This window comes from Xenopus tropicalis, chromosome 2 (genome assembly GCF_000004195.4).
Source record: "Xenopus tropicalis strain Nigerian chromosome 2, UCB_Xtro_10.0, whole genome shotgun sequence".
NCBI lineage: Eukaryota > Metazoa > Chordata > Amphibia > Anura > Pipidae > Xenopus > Xenopus tropicalis.
The window spans coordinates 6,574,089-6,587,650 of record NC_030678.2 but is presented as its reverse complement, the minus strand read 5'-3'; the positions used below and the strand labels follow the sequence as shown (position 1 = coordinate 6,587,650).

The window sequence follows — 13,562 nt, the reverse complement described above, 5'->3', positions numbered from 1 at the left end:
GGCTAGCAATTCTCAGCGTCCTCTACTTTCTGCTGCCTCTGCATTAGCATAGGGAGAGAGATGAGAGATGATGAGAGATGAGAGAGATGATGAGAGATGATGAGAGATGATGAGAGATGATGAGAGATGATGAGAGATGATGAGAGATGATGAGAGATGATGAGAGATGATGAGAGATGATGAGAGATGATGAGAGATGATGAGAGATGATGAGAGATGATGAGAGATGATGAGAGATGATGAGAGATGATGAGAGATGATGAGAGATGATGAGAGATGATGAGAGATGATGAGAGATGATGAGAGATGATGAGAGATGGCCGCAGAGGGTAGCTAACGCTAGGTAGCTTTGCCAGCTAGCAATCCTAAGCGTCCTCTACTTTCTGCTGCCTCTGCATTAGCATAGGGAGAGAGGGCCGCACAGGCTAGATAGCCTTTCCGGCTAGCAATCCTCAGAACCCTCTACTTTCTGCTTCCTCTGCATTAGCATAGGGAGAGAGCCGCACAGGCTAACAATCCTCAGCACCCTCTACTTTCTGCTTACTCTGCATTAGCATAGGGAGAGAAGGCCGCAGAGGCTAGCAATCCTCAGCATCCTCTACTTTCTGCTGCCTCTGCTTTAGCATAGGGAGAGAGGTTCGCACAGGCTAGCTAGCCTTGCCGGCTAGCAATGCTCAGCACCTTCTACTTTCTGCATTAGCATAGGGAGAGAGGGCCGCACAGGCTAGCAATTCTCAGCGACCTCTACTTTCTGCTGCCTCTGCATTAGCATAGGGAGAGAGATGATGAGAGATGATGAGAGATGATGAGAGATGATGAGAGATGATGATGAGAGATGATGATGAGAGATGATGATGAGAGATGATGAGAGATGATGATGATGAGAGATGATGATGAGAGATGATGATGAGAGATGATGATGAGAGATGATGAGAGATTGCCGCAGAGGGTAGCTAACACTAGGTAGCCTTGCCAGCTAGCAATCCTAAGCGTCCTCTACTTTCTGCTGCCCCTGCATTAGCATAGGGAGAGAGGTTCGCAGAGGTTCGCACAGGCTAGCTAGGCTAGCCGGCTAGCAATGCTCAGCACCTTCTACTTTCTGCATTAGCATAGGAAGAGAGGGCCGCACAGGCTAGCAATTCTCAGCGTCCTCTTCTTTCTGCTGCCTCTGCATTAGCATAGGGAGAGAGATGAGAGATGATGAGAGATGATGAGAGATGATGAGAGATGATGAGAGATGATGAGAGATGATGAGAGATGATGAGAGATGATGAGAGATGATGAGAGATGATGAGAGATAGATGATGAGAGATAGATGATGAGAGATGATGAGAGATAGATGATGAGAGATAGATGATGAGATAGATGAGAGCCGCAGAGGGTCGCTCAGGCTAGGTAGCCTTGCCAGCTAGCAATCCTCAGCGTCCTCTAATTTCTGCTGCCTCTGCATTAGCATAGGGAGAGAGAGCCGCACAGGCTAACAATCCTCTGCATTAGCATAGGGAGAGAAGGCCGCACAGGCTAGCAATCCTCAGCATCCTCTACTTTCTGCTGCCTCTGCATTAGCATAGGGAGAGAGGTTCACACAGGCTAGCTAGCCTTGCCAGCTAGCAATGCTCAGCACCTTCTACTTTCTGCATTAGCATAGGGAGAGAGGGCCGCACAGGCTAGCAATTCTCAGCGTCCTCTACTTTCTGCTGCCTCTACATTAGCATAGGGAGAGATGATGAGAGATGATGAGAGATGATGAGAGATGATGATGATGAGAGATGATGAGAGATGATGAGAGTGCTGCAGAGGGTAGCTAACGCTAGGTAGCGTTGCCAGCTAGCAATCCTAAGCATCCTCTACTTTCTGCTGCCTCTGCATTAGCATAGGGAGAGTGGGCCGCACAGGCTAGGTAGCCTTGCCGGCTAGCAATCCTCAGAACCCTCTACTTTCTGCTTCCTCTGCATTAGCATAGGGAGAGAGGGCCGCACAGGCTAGCAATCCTCAGCATCCTCTACTTTCTGCTTCCTCTGCATTAGCATAGGGAGAGAGATGATGAGAGATGATGAGAGATGATGAGAGATGATGAGAGATGATGAGAGATGATGAGAGATGATGAGAGATGATGAGAGATGATGAGAGATGATGAGAGATGATGAGAGATGATGAGAGATGATGAGAGAGATGAGAGATGATGAGATGATGATGAGAGAGATGAGAGAATGATGAGAGATGATGAGATGATGAGAGATGATGAGAGATGATTGATGAGAGATGATGAGAGAGTGACGCAGAGGGTTGCTAACGCTAGGTAGCCTTGCCAGCTAGCAATCCTAAGCATCCTCTACTTTCTGCTTCCTCTGCATTAGCATAGGGAGAGAGGGCCGCACAGGCTAGCAATGCTCAGCACCTTCTACTTTCCGCATTAGAATAGGGAGAGAGGGCCGCACAGGCTAGCAATTCTCAGCGTCCTCTACTTTCTGCTGCCTCTGCATTAGCATAGGGAGAGAAGTTCGCACAGGCTAGCTAGCCTTGCCGGATAGCAATGCTTAGCACCTTCTACTTTCTGCATTAGCATAGGGAGAGAGGGCCGCACAGGCTAGCAATTCTCAGCGTCCTCTACTTTCTGCTGCCTCTACATTAGCATAGGGAGAGAGATTAGAGATGATGAGAGATGAGAGATGAGAGATTGATGATGAGATGAGAGATGATGAGAGATGAGAAGATGATGAGAGATGAGAGATGATGAGAGAGATGATTGAGAGATGAGAGATGAGAGATGAGAGATGATGAGAGATGGAAGAATGATGAGAGATGAGATGATTGATTGAGAGATGAGAGATGATTTGAAGATTGTGACAGAGTAGCTCTTGTAACACAGGAGATAGACCATATAGTAAAAATTGACGATGATAGTCTACGATAGAGTGGAGATTCGCCGATGTGACATGAAGCACAATTCAGCAGGAACAGCCCCCTAAGTTTGGACTGCAATAGCCTGTTGAGCAGAGAGATGACCAATTTAGAAACATTATGAGAGGGCACATAGGGTGGAAGATTCCCGCATTGTACTGAATGAGCACAATTCAGCAGAGGGAAACATGGGACCGCGCTAAGATTGGCTTCCATAGCCTGTACAGAGAGATACCATTGTAAAAGAATGAAGCAGTAATTTGCACCAGATAGAGGAATTTGCGACCCTGTACTAAGCGAGCAGATTCTGAGAGCAGAAGACAGCCATGGCCTAAGTGTATGCTCATAGCCTGTATCAGGAGGAGATACCATAAAAATGAAGCTAATGACACATAGGGATTACTCGAGCCCGTATTACAGGAGCCACAATCAGGCAGGAAAAGCAGACTCAGCCTAAGATTGTGCCCATAGCACCTGCTAGCCAAGAGAGAGTGACCAGTAGCTTAACAAACCTATATGGGCACCAGTTAGAGCGTTGTGCCCCCGCTAGTACTAAGACATCCCTCAAAGCGTTCCTCCTCCAGTACAGCTATTCCGCAGTGCCCTCTCGCCTATTATAGGTTCTAGCTCCATAGGCACTGTACAAGGAGAGGAGAGATACCATCCAAGACACAGACGCTAATGCACATAGGGATTCCCGTTGTACATAGACATAACAAATTCAGCCCGGGCATAGCACAAAGGCCTCCCAGAAGTCTCTGTCCCACTAGCCTTGCTATACTAGATCCTCGCATAACCATTTAAGAACCTAATATGGGAGGGAGAGCAATTATGGACTTCCCCTGTACTACAAGGCACAATGTCAGAGCGAACAGCCCCTAAGTTTGCCTCACACATAGATCCTCCATTGTCACAACCGACATCGTAAATCATTCTCCCGAGTCTTATACCATCTGTATGCACAAGATGCAATTCCGCGCGGTGAGAATAGAGGCACAAAATTCAGCGGAGGAACCGCAGCAGGCCCCTAGGTTCTGACGCCTCGAACCCTGTACAGCATCTCAAGCCCATAAACTAAAAGACCAATTGCAGAATGAGATATATGTTCTTTCCTACTTCTCCAGACCCTCCACAGTGAACATACTCATGAGAGACCGTCAGTTTATCACCAATTAAAGTCCAATTAGCATAGCGGAGAGAGGTTCGCACAGGGACTAGCTAGCCTGCCGGCTAGCAATGCTTCAGACACTAATTTCATTCCTACTTTCTTGTACATTAGAAAGAAATTCCATTTCAGCTGGAATCTTAGCCCGGTCGCGAAGAACTCCATAGAGAGTACAAGTGGGAAAGTTGCTTATAAAAGGCCGTCTAACAGAAGGGCAGAGGTAAAGGGGCAAATAACGGGCAATTCTCGAGCGCCAGCGTCTGGTACTTTGCTGCGTGAGCTACCTCTGCAGTAACCAGCTTTCATAGTAAGACGCATAGGGTACCTGCGAGGAGATAGGGAGGAACTCCCGTGTTGTAACGAAGCACAGCACTTTGCGATATGAGCTTGTATGTAGTCATACATAAAGACCAAGATAGAAGATCCGCCCTGAAGTTCAGCACACTGACCCGAGATTACAAATGATAGTCCAAGATACCGCTGAGAGAAATCATCGCGCATAGCTGTTGAAACCAGTGGAGAGATTTATTAAACTGAGCTGAGACTGCTATGTGTGCATGCGTATGGAGTTCGCAGTCTCTAAAAGTCTGCCGAGTGTTACATTGGCCACCAAGTGGACGACTCACACCTCCTTAGTTGTATTTGAGCGCTAGAGACCTGGCCGGACGCCTCAGCAATCGTCGGTGCAGGAATTAGTACGGCGTTCTCCTTGCTCTCCTTGCTGGTCCGCGACTATATCTGCCTGCTCCCACCCCCAGATCAACATGTTATGAACTAATGTAAATTAGCGTTGAGAAGATACCCCGAGCCTGGTCCACCATGTGCGAAGAGTATTAATAGCCGCGCTACGCTGTGCCAAAACTTGCCTGCCCTGAGTCGCATACAACCTTGGAGAGCCTGTGGGATTCTACCAGGCACACTCACAAGTGCAGCTACTTCTGGGTTGCGCGTGTGGCACCCCAGTCTGTACAATAGAACATTCCTTCTCTGTATATTTATCTGTAAGGGTGGGAGCTGCCATATTGTTTCCCATAGACATTAGACTACTGGGGTAGAACTGATTGTGTGACCAGAAAATGTATTTGCTTAAGCCGAGGCACCTGTCTAGCTAGCAATCCTCAAACCCCTCTACCTTTTTGCCTCCTCTCGGGGCATTTAGCACTAGGGAGGAGGGAGGCCGCACAGGCTAGCAATCCTCAGCATCCTCGTATGGTCCCACCATGGCACATTCCTGTATCTCTTGCCCCCTGCAAAATGCCCCCCCCAAGTTATTATAAAGGACTATCTTGTTAGCACTTTAATCCCTCTCTGCCTCTGGATTACAATTAAGCAGCTCACAGGTTTAACCTTTCAGTGATACGCCGCATAGTTCCGAGCAATTTCCCTCCAATCGCCGCTCCCCATACAATCCCCCCACCCACCACCCAATTCTCTTGTGGCGCTTCAGGGGCCCAGAGCCCATTTATATTGCATGTGAAATCGGACACTAATCACCGTGTTTTGCTTGGATACAATGCTGCACTTTATTCCCAGAATTCCAGCTGGTAGTGGGCACCCAGGGTGCCGCTTTGTAGCCTCTGCTGCAATGTGTGTGCAATATGGGTGCAAATTAGGGTCCAATTTGCCCAATCACTGCCAAGTTATACACCACATTTTCCTTAATGCATTTGGGTGATTCAGCCACAGTCCAGTAGGGGAACCCAGGAATCACCTTTTAGAATGTAAGCTCTTGGGAGCCGGGCCCTCCCCCTCGTGTCTCCAATCCACATCCAATGTAACCACAAACCATTTTTGTGAATTGTTTATATCTAACTGTTCTGTCCTTTGTACCCCTTTATTCTGTAAATTGCTGCGTAAACTGATGGCGCTATATAAATAATAATAATTACCCGGAACCCTGTACCCACGTGCCCAACGTGCCCAATTTATCAAGCCCTAGTATATAAATCAAGGGCAACTTCACAGTCTGGGGACCACTGAACTGCGTTCATAGGGCAATTGCCCCTGATATGGCCCCAGACAGCGCTGGTGTAATTGTGGGTCAGGTAATTTTTAATCATAAATGTAATCAGCTGCATTTACCATTCAGGGCAACGGAGGGGCAAATTGGAGCTTCTTGCTACCCACCCACCCAAGCCAGAACTTGAGTGGGCAGCAAATGACTCTTAATTGCCCATGGCTAGTGATGGGTGAAATGTTTTGCCAGGCATGGATTTGCGGCGAATTTCTGCGCTTCGCCATTGGCAGATTGTTTCGTGAAACGGATGAAAAAATGCGTCGCCCGACAAAAGAATAGCCACGGATGACAAATGAATAGCCGCGGGCAACGAAAGAATAGCCGTGGGCGACAAAAAAATAGCTGCGGGCGACGAAAGAATAGCCGCGGGCGACAAAATAATAGCCGTGCGACAAAATAATAGGCGCTGGCGACAAAAAAAAATAACCGCGGATGACAAAATAATAGCCGCTAGTGACAAAAAAATAGCCGCGGGCAATGAAAGAATAGCCGTGGGCGACAAAAAAATAGCTGCGGGCGACGAAAGAATAGCCGCGGGCGACAAAATAATAGCCGTGCGACAAAATAATAGGCGCTGGCGACAAAAAAAAATAACCGCGGGTGACAAAATAATAGCCGCTAGTGACAAAAAAATAGCCGCGGGCAACGAAAGAATAGCCGTGGGCGACAAAAAAATAGCTGCGGGCGACGAAAGAATAGCCGCGGGCGACAAAATAATAGCCGTGCGACAAAATAATAGCCGCTGGCGACAAAAAAAAATAACCGCGGGTGACAAAATAATAGCCACTAGTGACAAAAGAATAGCCACGTGACGAAAGAATAGCCGCGGGCGACAATTTTTTTTGACGCATGACATTTTCGCTGTTTTGTGAATTTTCCGCCATTTCGCAAATCTTTTGACAGATTTGCTCATCACTACCCCATGGCCCATAAATTCCCACCCACTGGAGTTTATTCCCAAATAAGATCTTTGCTTTGCATTAAAAGGATTAAATCGTCAATCGCCAATCAGCATTCATTGTAGCAATACATAAAGGGCAAGTAAAGGGAAATATATTCTATGACACAGGTCCTTTTCCAAAAATACCCCAGCACCAGTTATGGATGTTATTCCAGATTATGTGGGGGGTAAATACCCCATCTCCTTGCATCTAAAAGCACTTTGTGGCACCATTACGCGCAGGGCTTATTATCATGCACTCTCCTGGGTTTATTTACTCCGTATATCGACCCCCAGTCTGGATACAGATAGTTCCTTGGTCCCCAGGGCCCGTCTGAGAGCGCCGTCTGCGCTGCCTGAGGGATGTGACTGGGCATTGACTTACACTATCTAGAACTGCTTTCTCCAACCCCGGGAAGTTATTTAAAGGGGAAGTAAAAAAAAAAAAAAAAAGTTGTTGCCCAGGGAAAGAAAATGCATTTAAAAAAATTCATTTTCAATGGTCTTACAGTTATTAGTACATTGCTATTGGCAACAATTCTCTGCACTGCTGGTTCTGACTTCAGAAATGATATAACAGGAGCAATCAAACATTGTGGGCTGGAGGGGGCTGGCTTCCGCTTCATGGTTTCAATACTCAGAAGCAGCAGTGAGTGTTGGGAATAAGAGACAGACAGAGACTGCTTTCCGTTGGTTGACCTTGGCGCGTATTGTTTTTTCATCCTCAGCTACTAGGTACCCATGGCTCCAACTGATCAAAGCCCATGGGGGTCGTATAATACCTAAATGACATAATGTCTGCTTGCCTTCCATGTATCACAGGCAAAGGGTTAAAGTCTGTTCTGCTGGTAAACCACATGGCAGCTTCCACTCATACAATGTTATATATATATATATATATATATATATATATATAGACAGAGAGAGATATATTAATAAAACTGCCTATAGAATCAATTTAAACCATTTTTTTAAAAATGTTGTTTGTTAACCCATAGCAACCAACCAGCAATTGGCTAGTACGGGTCTACAGCAGATGGGATACTGCAAGCAAAGGTCTGATTGGTTGCTTTTTATTCATGCCCAGATCAGGCCAATGTGTTACACTTTTACCCGAGGGCAAAACCAATGTAATTGTATGGCAAGTTATTGATTTCTGTAAACGACATTAGAAGATCAGGGATGCTCAAGTGTCCATCTGTTGTCAGTTATAACTGCCAGCAAAAACCAAAGAGGATGCTGGGAATTGTGGTCTAGTTTGTTGGTTAAACCACTGTGTGGGCACTGGGCAATGCAACCAGTAAAAATGATGCTCGGTGCCAATGTCATTAATAGGGAATAAAGGGAACAGAGATAAGAATGTTTGGGGTGCTGCTGGGAGTTGTAGTTCTGCTGGAGGGCTGCCAGCCCCTCACACATGGGAAAATAGAATAATGCAGTATCTCTGTGTGCTACGAATGTGATTCCCCTTTTAGATATCGGGAATCATAAAATATGATACAAAAACATTCTATTCATTCATATTTCTAAAGCTAAATAATTCTGTAAATGCAGGGAACCCATTGGCTGTATGTGGGGCGCTCAGGCTCTGGGGGAACAGGGCAATCATCATTTCTGCCCCTCCGTAATACCCACCCCTGGGTCTGGGGAAAAAGTCTCTTTCGCTGTTCTTTATGCCAGTACCCAGGATTGCTAAGGAACCTACCGGGATAAATTAAAGGGCAACTAAAGCCAGCAAATGTGTTATCTTTGCACTTACGGCATTGGGTTGCCATGCTGCCTCCCACAGCCAACATCCCTGTATGTCTTAGCCCCCCAAGATGTATCCTTAGTAGCACCCCTTGTCTCTGAGCAGTGCACTGCTTTGGGGCTCAGTGTGCCTTTATGGGGTAACCCCAAAAGTTAAGCCAATGTTATTAACAGGGGAGATGACTGAACCCCTTAAACTGTCTGTGTATGCTCTGTAGTGCCCCTAGTCTCCTTGTCTAAGACACTGCATGCCTTGGGGTTCAGCGTGACTCACTAATGTAACCCCAATTTTAACAACAGTGAAGACTGAGCCTCCCAATTGCCCCATGTGTGCTCTGTAGCACCCCCTACCTCTACGTCTAAGACTTAGCACACATACACAGTGCACTGCATTGGGGCTCAGTGTGCCTTTATGGGGTAACCCCAACAGTTAAGCCAATTATATTAACAGGGGAAATGACTGAACCCCTTAAACTGTCTCTGTATTCTCTGTAGTGCCCCTAGTCTCTTTGTCTGCACTGCACTGCCTTGGGGTTCAATGTGATGACTGAACCCCTTAAACTGTCTGTGTATGCTCTGTAGTGCCCCTAGTCTCCTTGTCTAAGACACTGCATGCCTTGGGGTTCAGCGTGACTCACTAATGTAACCCCAATTTTAATAATAGCAGAGAAGACTGACCCTCCCAATTGCCCCATATGTGCTCTGTAGCACCCCCTACCTCTACATCTAAGACTTGGCACACACACAGTGCACTGCATTGGGGCTCAGTGTGCCTTTGTGGTGTAACCCCAAAAGTTTAGCCAATGTTATTAGCAAGGAAGAAGCCCCATACATTGCCCCAGGTATGCTAAGGAGTGACCCCAGTCTCTATGTTTAAGACTTAGGTGACAGTGTGCCATTATGATGTAACCCCAAAAGTTTAGCCAATGTTATTAGCAGGGAAGAAGTCTTAGCCCCATAAAATTGCCCCAAGGACGCTAAGGAGCGCCCCCTGCCTCTATGTTTAAGGGCTCACACAGTGCACTGCCTTGGGGCTCAGGGTTCCTGGCTAGTGTAACCCCAAACTCTAAGCTGGATTTAAAGTGCAATGACATAGGACCCTGTGCCATAATAGGAATTAAAATAACCTACAGGCTTTATTTGCCCTTTGGGGTGGCAGCCCCCGGCATTTATCTCCTGGTTACACCAAGCCATCAGTCTCCCATCTATTCCTACACAGAGAGGGAAAAGCCGGAGTGCAAGCTCACCTGGTACTCAGGGGTTGGTCCATTCCTTGCCGGGGGGAGTCAGTAGGGCACTTGCTCCTATTAGAGTGGGGTCCCCAGAGACAGAGAGGGGGGCAGTTTTCTTTCCAGTTGTGCCCCTCACAGCAGCAGCAGGAGGCAGAATGAGCCCAGGCAGGGGGCAAAGTCAGTGGGCATTGTGTGGCTACAGCCTTAATCCTAATCTGTGCAAATAGGATCCCTGTCTCATATGCAGCACCGGCTGCTGCCCCTAATCCCCCCGCTGCTCCGGCAGGAAAGGCAGGAATACGGCTACAGGCTGGGCATCCCTCCCTTCCCGGGCTCCGGCTCACATCTCCCACAGGGGAATGGAGGCACAATCCTCAGGCTTTTCATTTAAATTTGAATGGTGGGGAGGTATTTAGAGATGATTGGGGTGTGCTGGGTTCTGATTGGCTGCAGCTGATGAAGTGAGACACAGAGAGACGCTAAGGATGGAGAGCAGAGATACAGGGAATGGAGGAGCAGCGGATTGGAGAAAGGATCAAAGTCCTGAGGGATGGGAGGCATTTATAGGAGCTGTACCTTTAACCGAGGCCCCCCCGATAGTGAGAGCGTCCCCAACAGCTGCTAATGTGCTGCGTCTGAGTGGGCACCTGGGGCTAGGAATATGGGGGGATGTGGGTACCTCAGAAAGGGGGGCTGCACTGTGACAGAATGCTCTGTTATACAGATAGCTAGAATCTCAGCCATAAAGCAGGGCAGGACTGTTGCTTACAATGGGGGGATCAGATAGGATCTGTGCCACTGTGACAGAATGCTCTGTTATACAGATAGCTAGAATCTCAGCCATAAAGCAGGGCAGGACTGCTGCTTACAATGGGGATCAGGTAGGATCTGTGCCACTGTGACAGAATGCTCTGTTATACAGATAGCTAGAATCTCAGCCATAAAGCAGGGCAGGACTGCTGCTTACAATGGGGGGGATCAGATAGGATCTGTGCCACTGTGACAGAATGCTCTGTTATACAGATAGCTAGAATCTCAGCCATAAAGCAGGGCAGGACTGCTGCTTACAATGGGGGGATCAGATAGGATCTGTGCCACTGTGACAGAATGCTCTGTTATACAGATAGCTAGAATCTCAGCCATAAAGCAGGGCAGGACTGCTGCTTACAATGGGGGGGGGGGGATCAGATAGGATCTGTGCCACTGTGACAGAATGCTCTGTTATACAGATAGCTAGAATCTCAGCCATAAAGCAGGGCAGGACTGCTGCTTACAATGGGGGGGGATCAGATAGGATCTGTGCCACTGTGACAGAATGCTCTGTTATACAGATAGCTAGAATCTCAGCCATAAAGCAGGGCAGGGACTGCTGCTTACAATGGGGGGGATCAGATAGGATCTGTGCCACTGTGACAGAATGCTCTGTTATACAGATAGCTAGAATCTCAGCCATAAAGCAGGGCAGGACTGCTGCTTACAATGGGGGGGATCAGATAGGATCTGTGCCACTGTGACAGAATGCTCTGTTATACAGATAGCTAGAATCTCAGCCATAAAGCAGGGCAGGACTGCTGCTTACAATGGGGGGATCAGATAGGATCTGTGCCACTGTGACAGAATGCTCTGTTATACAGATAGCTAGAATCTCAGCCATAAAGCAGGGCAGGACTGCTGCTTACAATGGGGGGATCAGATAGGATCTGTGCCACTGTGACAGAATGCTCTGTTATACAGATAGCTAGAATCTCAGCCATAAAGCAGGGCAGGACTGCTGCTTACAATGGGGGGGGGGGGGGATCAGATAGGATCTGTGCACTGTGACAGAATGCTCTGTTATACAGATAGCTAGAATCTCAGCCATAAAGCAGGGCAGGACTGCTGCTTACAATGGGGGATCAGATAGGATCTGTGCCACTGTGACAGAATGCTCTGTTATACAGATAGCTAGAATCTCAGCCATAAAGCAGGGCAGGACTGCTGCTTACAATGGGGGGATCAGATAGGATCTGTGCCACTGTGACAGAATGCTCTGTTATACAGATAGCTAGAATCTCAGCCATAAAGCAGGGCAGGACTGCTGCCACTTTAGTATAAGGAAGATAACTCCACTATACTAGGCAGACAAGGTTTAGATACATCAGACAGAAGGCTTATCAGGTTTAATGTTGATGTTGATCTTCGGGTCATTAGTATTTAAGTGTATTGGGCACCCTGCGGTTTTAGAGAACCGGAACAGTTTCCGATAGCTGTGAAATGGGTATTGATTTCTAAAGTCAGCGCCACAGAGATATCAGCAGCCTAGAACTGGCATCGTACTGTTCTCTGTGGTTTCTGCAAATGGCAATGTGAATAAGCCCGATGTTGGGGAAGGAGGAGAAGGGATTATGGGTAACTCTACTGACGTTCAACATTTCCCATTAGGAAGTTTTTTTCAATTGAATCATCTACTCCATTACGTGATTGGGTCACATGAAGGCAAAAAGTGTGAGGTTTGGCAAAACCCACCCCCCATACTCCATATAAAAACTGGTACATATGTGTACAGGCACAATTCCCCTAGAAAATAGAGCTACTCGCCCCAAGCAGGGAAGCATTTGAGACAGTAAGACAAGATGGAGACAGTAGGGCAAGATGGAGACAGTAGGACAAGATGGAGACAGTAGGGCAAGATGGAGACAGTAGGGCAAGATGGAGACAGTAGGACAAGATGGAGACAGCAGAACCAGATGGAGACAGTAGGGCAAGATGGAGACAGTAGGACCAGATGGAGACAGTAGGGCAAGATGGAGACAGTAGGGCAAGATAGAGACAGTAGGGCAAGATGGAGACAGTAGGGCAAGATGGAGACAGTAGGACAAGATGGAGACAGTAGGGCAAGATGGAGACAGTAGGACAAGATGGAGACAGTAGGGCAAGATGGAGACAGTAGGACAAGATGGAGACAGTAGGGCAAGATGGAGACAGTAGGGCAAGATGGAGACAGTAGAGCAAGATAGAGGCAGTACAGTAAGATGGAGATGGTAGGACAAGATGGAGACAATAAGACAAGATGGTGACAGTAGGACAAGATTGAGACAGTAGGACAAGATGGAGACAGTAGGACAAGATAGGGACAGTAGGGCAAGATGGAGACAGTAGGGCAAGATGGAGACAGTAGGACAAGATGGAGACAGTAGGACAAGATGGAGACAGTAGGACAAGATGGAGACAGTAGGGCAAGATGGAGACAGTAGAGCAAGAGAGAGGCAGTACAGTAAGATGGAGACAGCAGGACAAGATGGTGACAGTAGGGCAAGATGGTGACAGTAGGGCAAGATACTCTTTGTAAATGGGTGCAATTTTTATTGTATCTGATCACAATAAAGGTTATTTGTATGTAGAAAATAGAGGTGATTTGGGATAGAAAAAGGTGCTGCTTTCCTGCACTGCTGATCCTGCCCGGTACCAGGATGAAAATGCCACGCAAGTAAGATCACGGCAGAAATGGCCAATGAGCATATCAACTCCAGATGTGCCAGTAAGATCACTGCAAAAATGGCCAATGAGCATATCAACTAG

The 13,562-nt window shown here is 47.3% G+C and overlaps 1 protein-coding gene across 1 annotated transcript in view; it reads right to left on the bottom strand.

Annotated features, from left to right (window-relative positions):
- b3gat1l (beta-1,3-glucuronyltransferase 1 like) overlaps window positions 1–10,455 on the bottom strand; it is a 68,035-nt gene extending 57,580 nt beyond the window's left edge. Inside the window, exon 1 of the mRNA XM_012957068.3 lies at window positions 10,020–10,455. The gene's annotated coding sequence lies outside the window, so the exon portion shown is untranslated. The remainder of the gene's footprint in view (window positions 1–10,019) is intronic.
- Window positions 10,456–13,562: the final 3,107 nt, after the last annotated feature.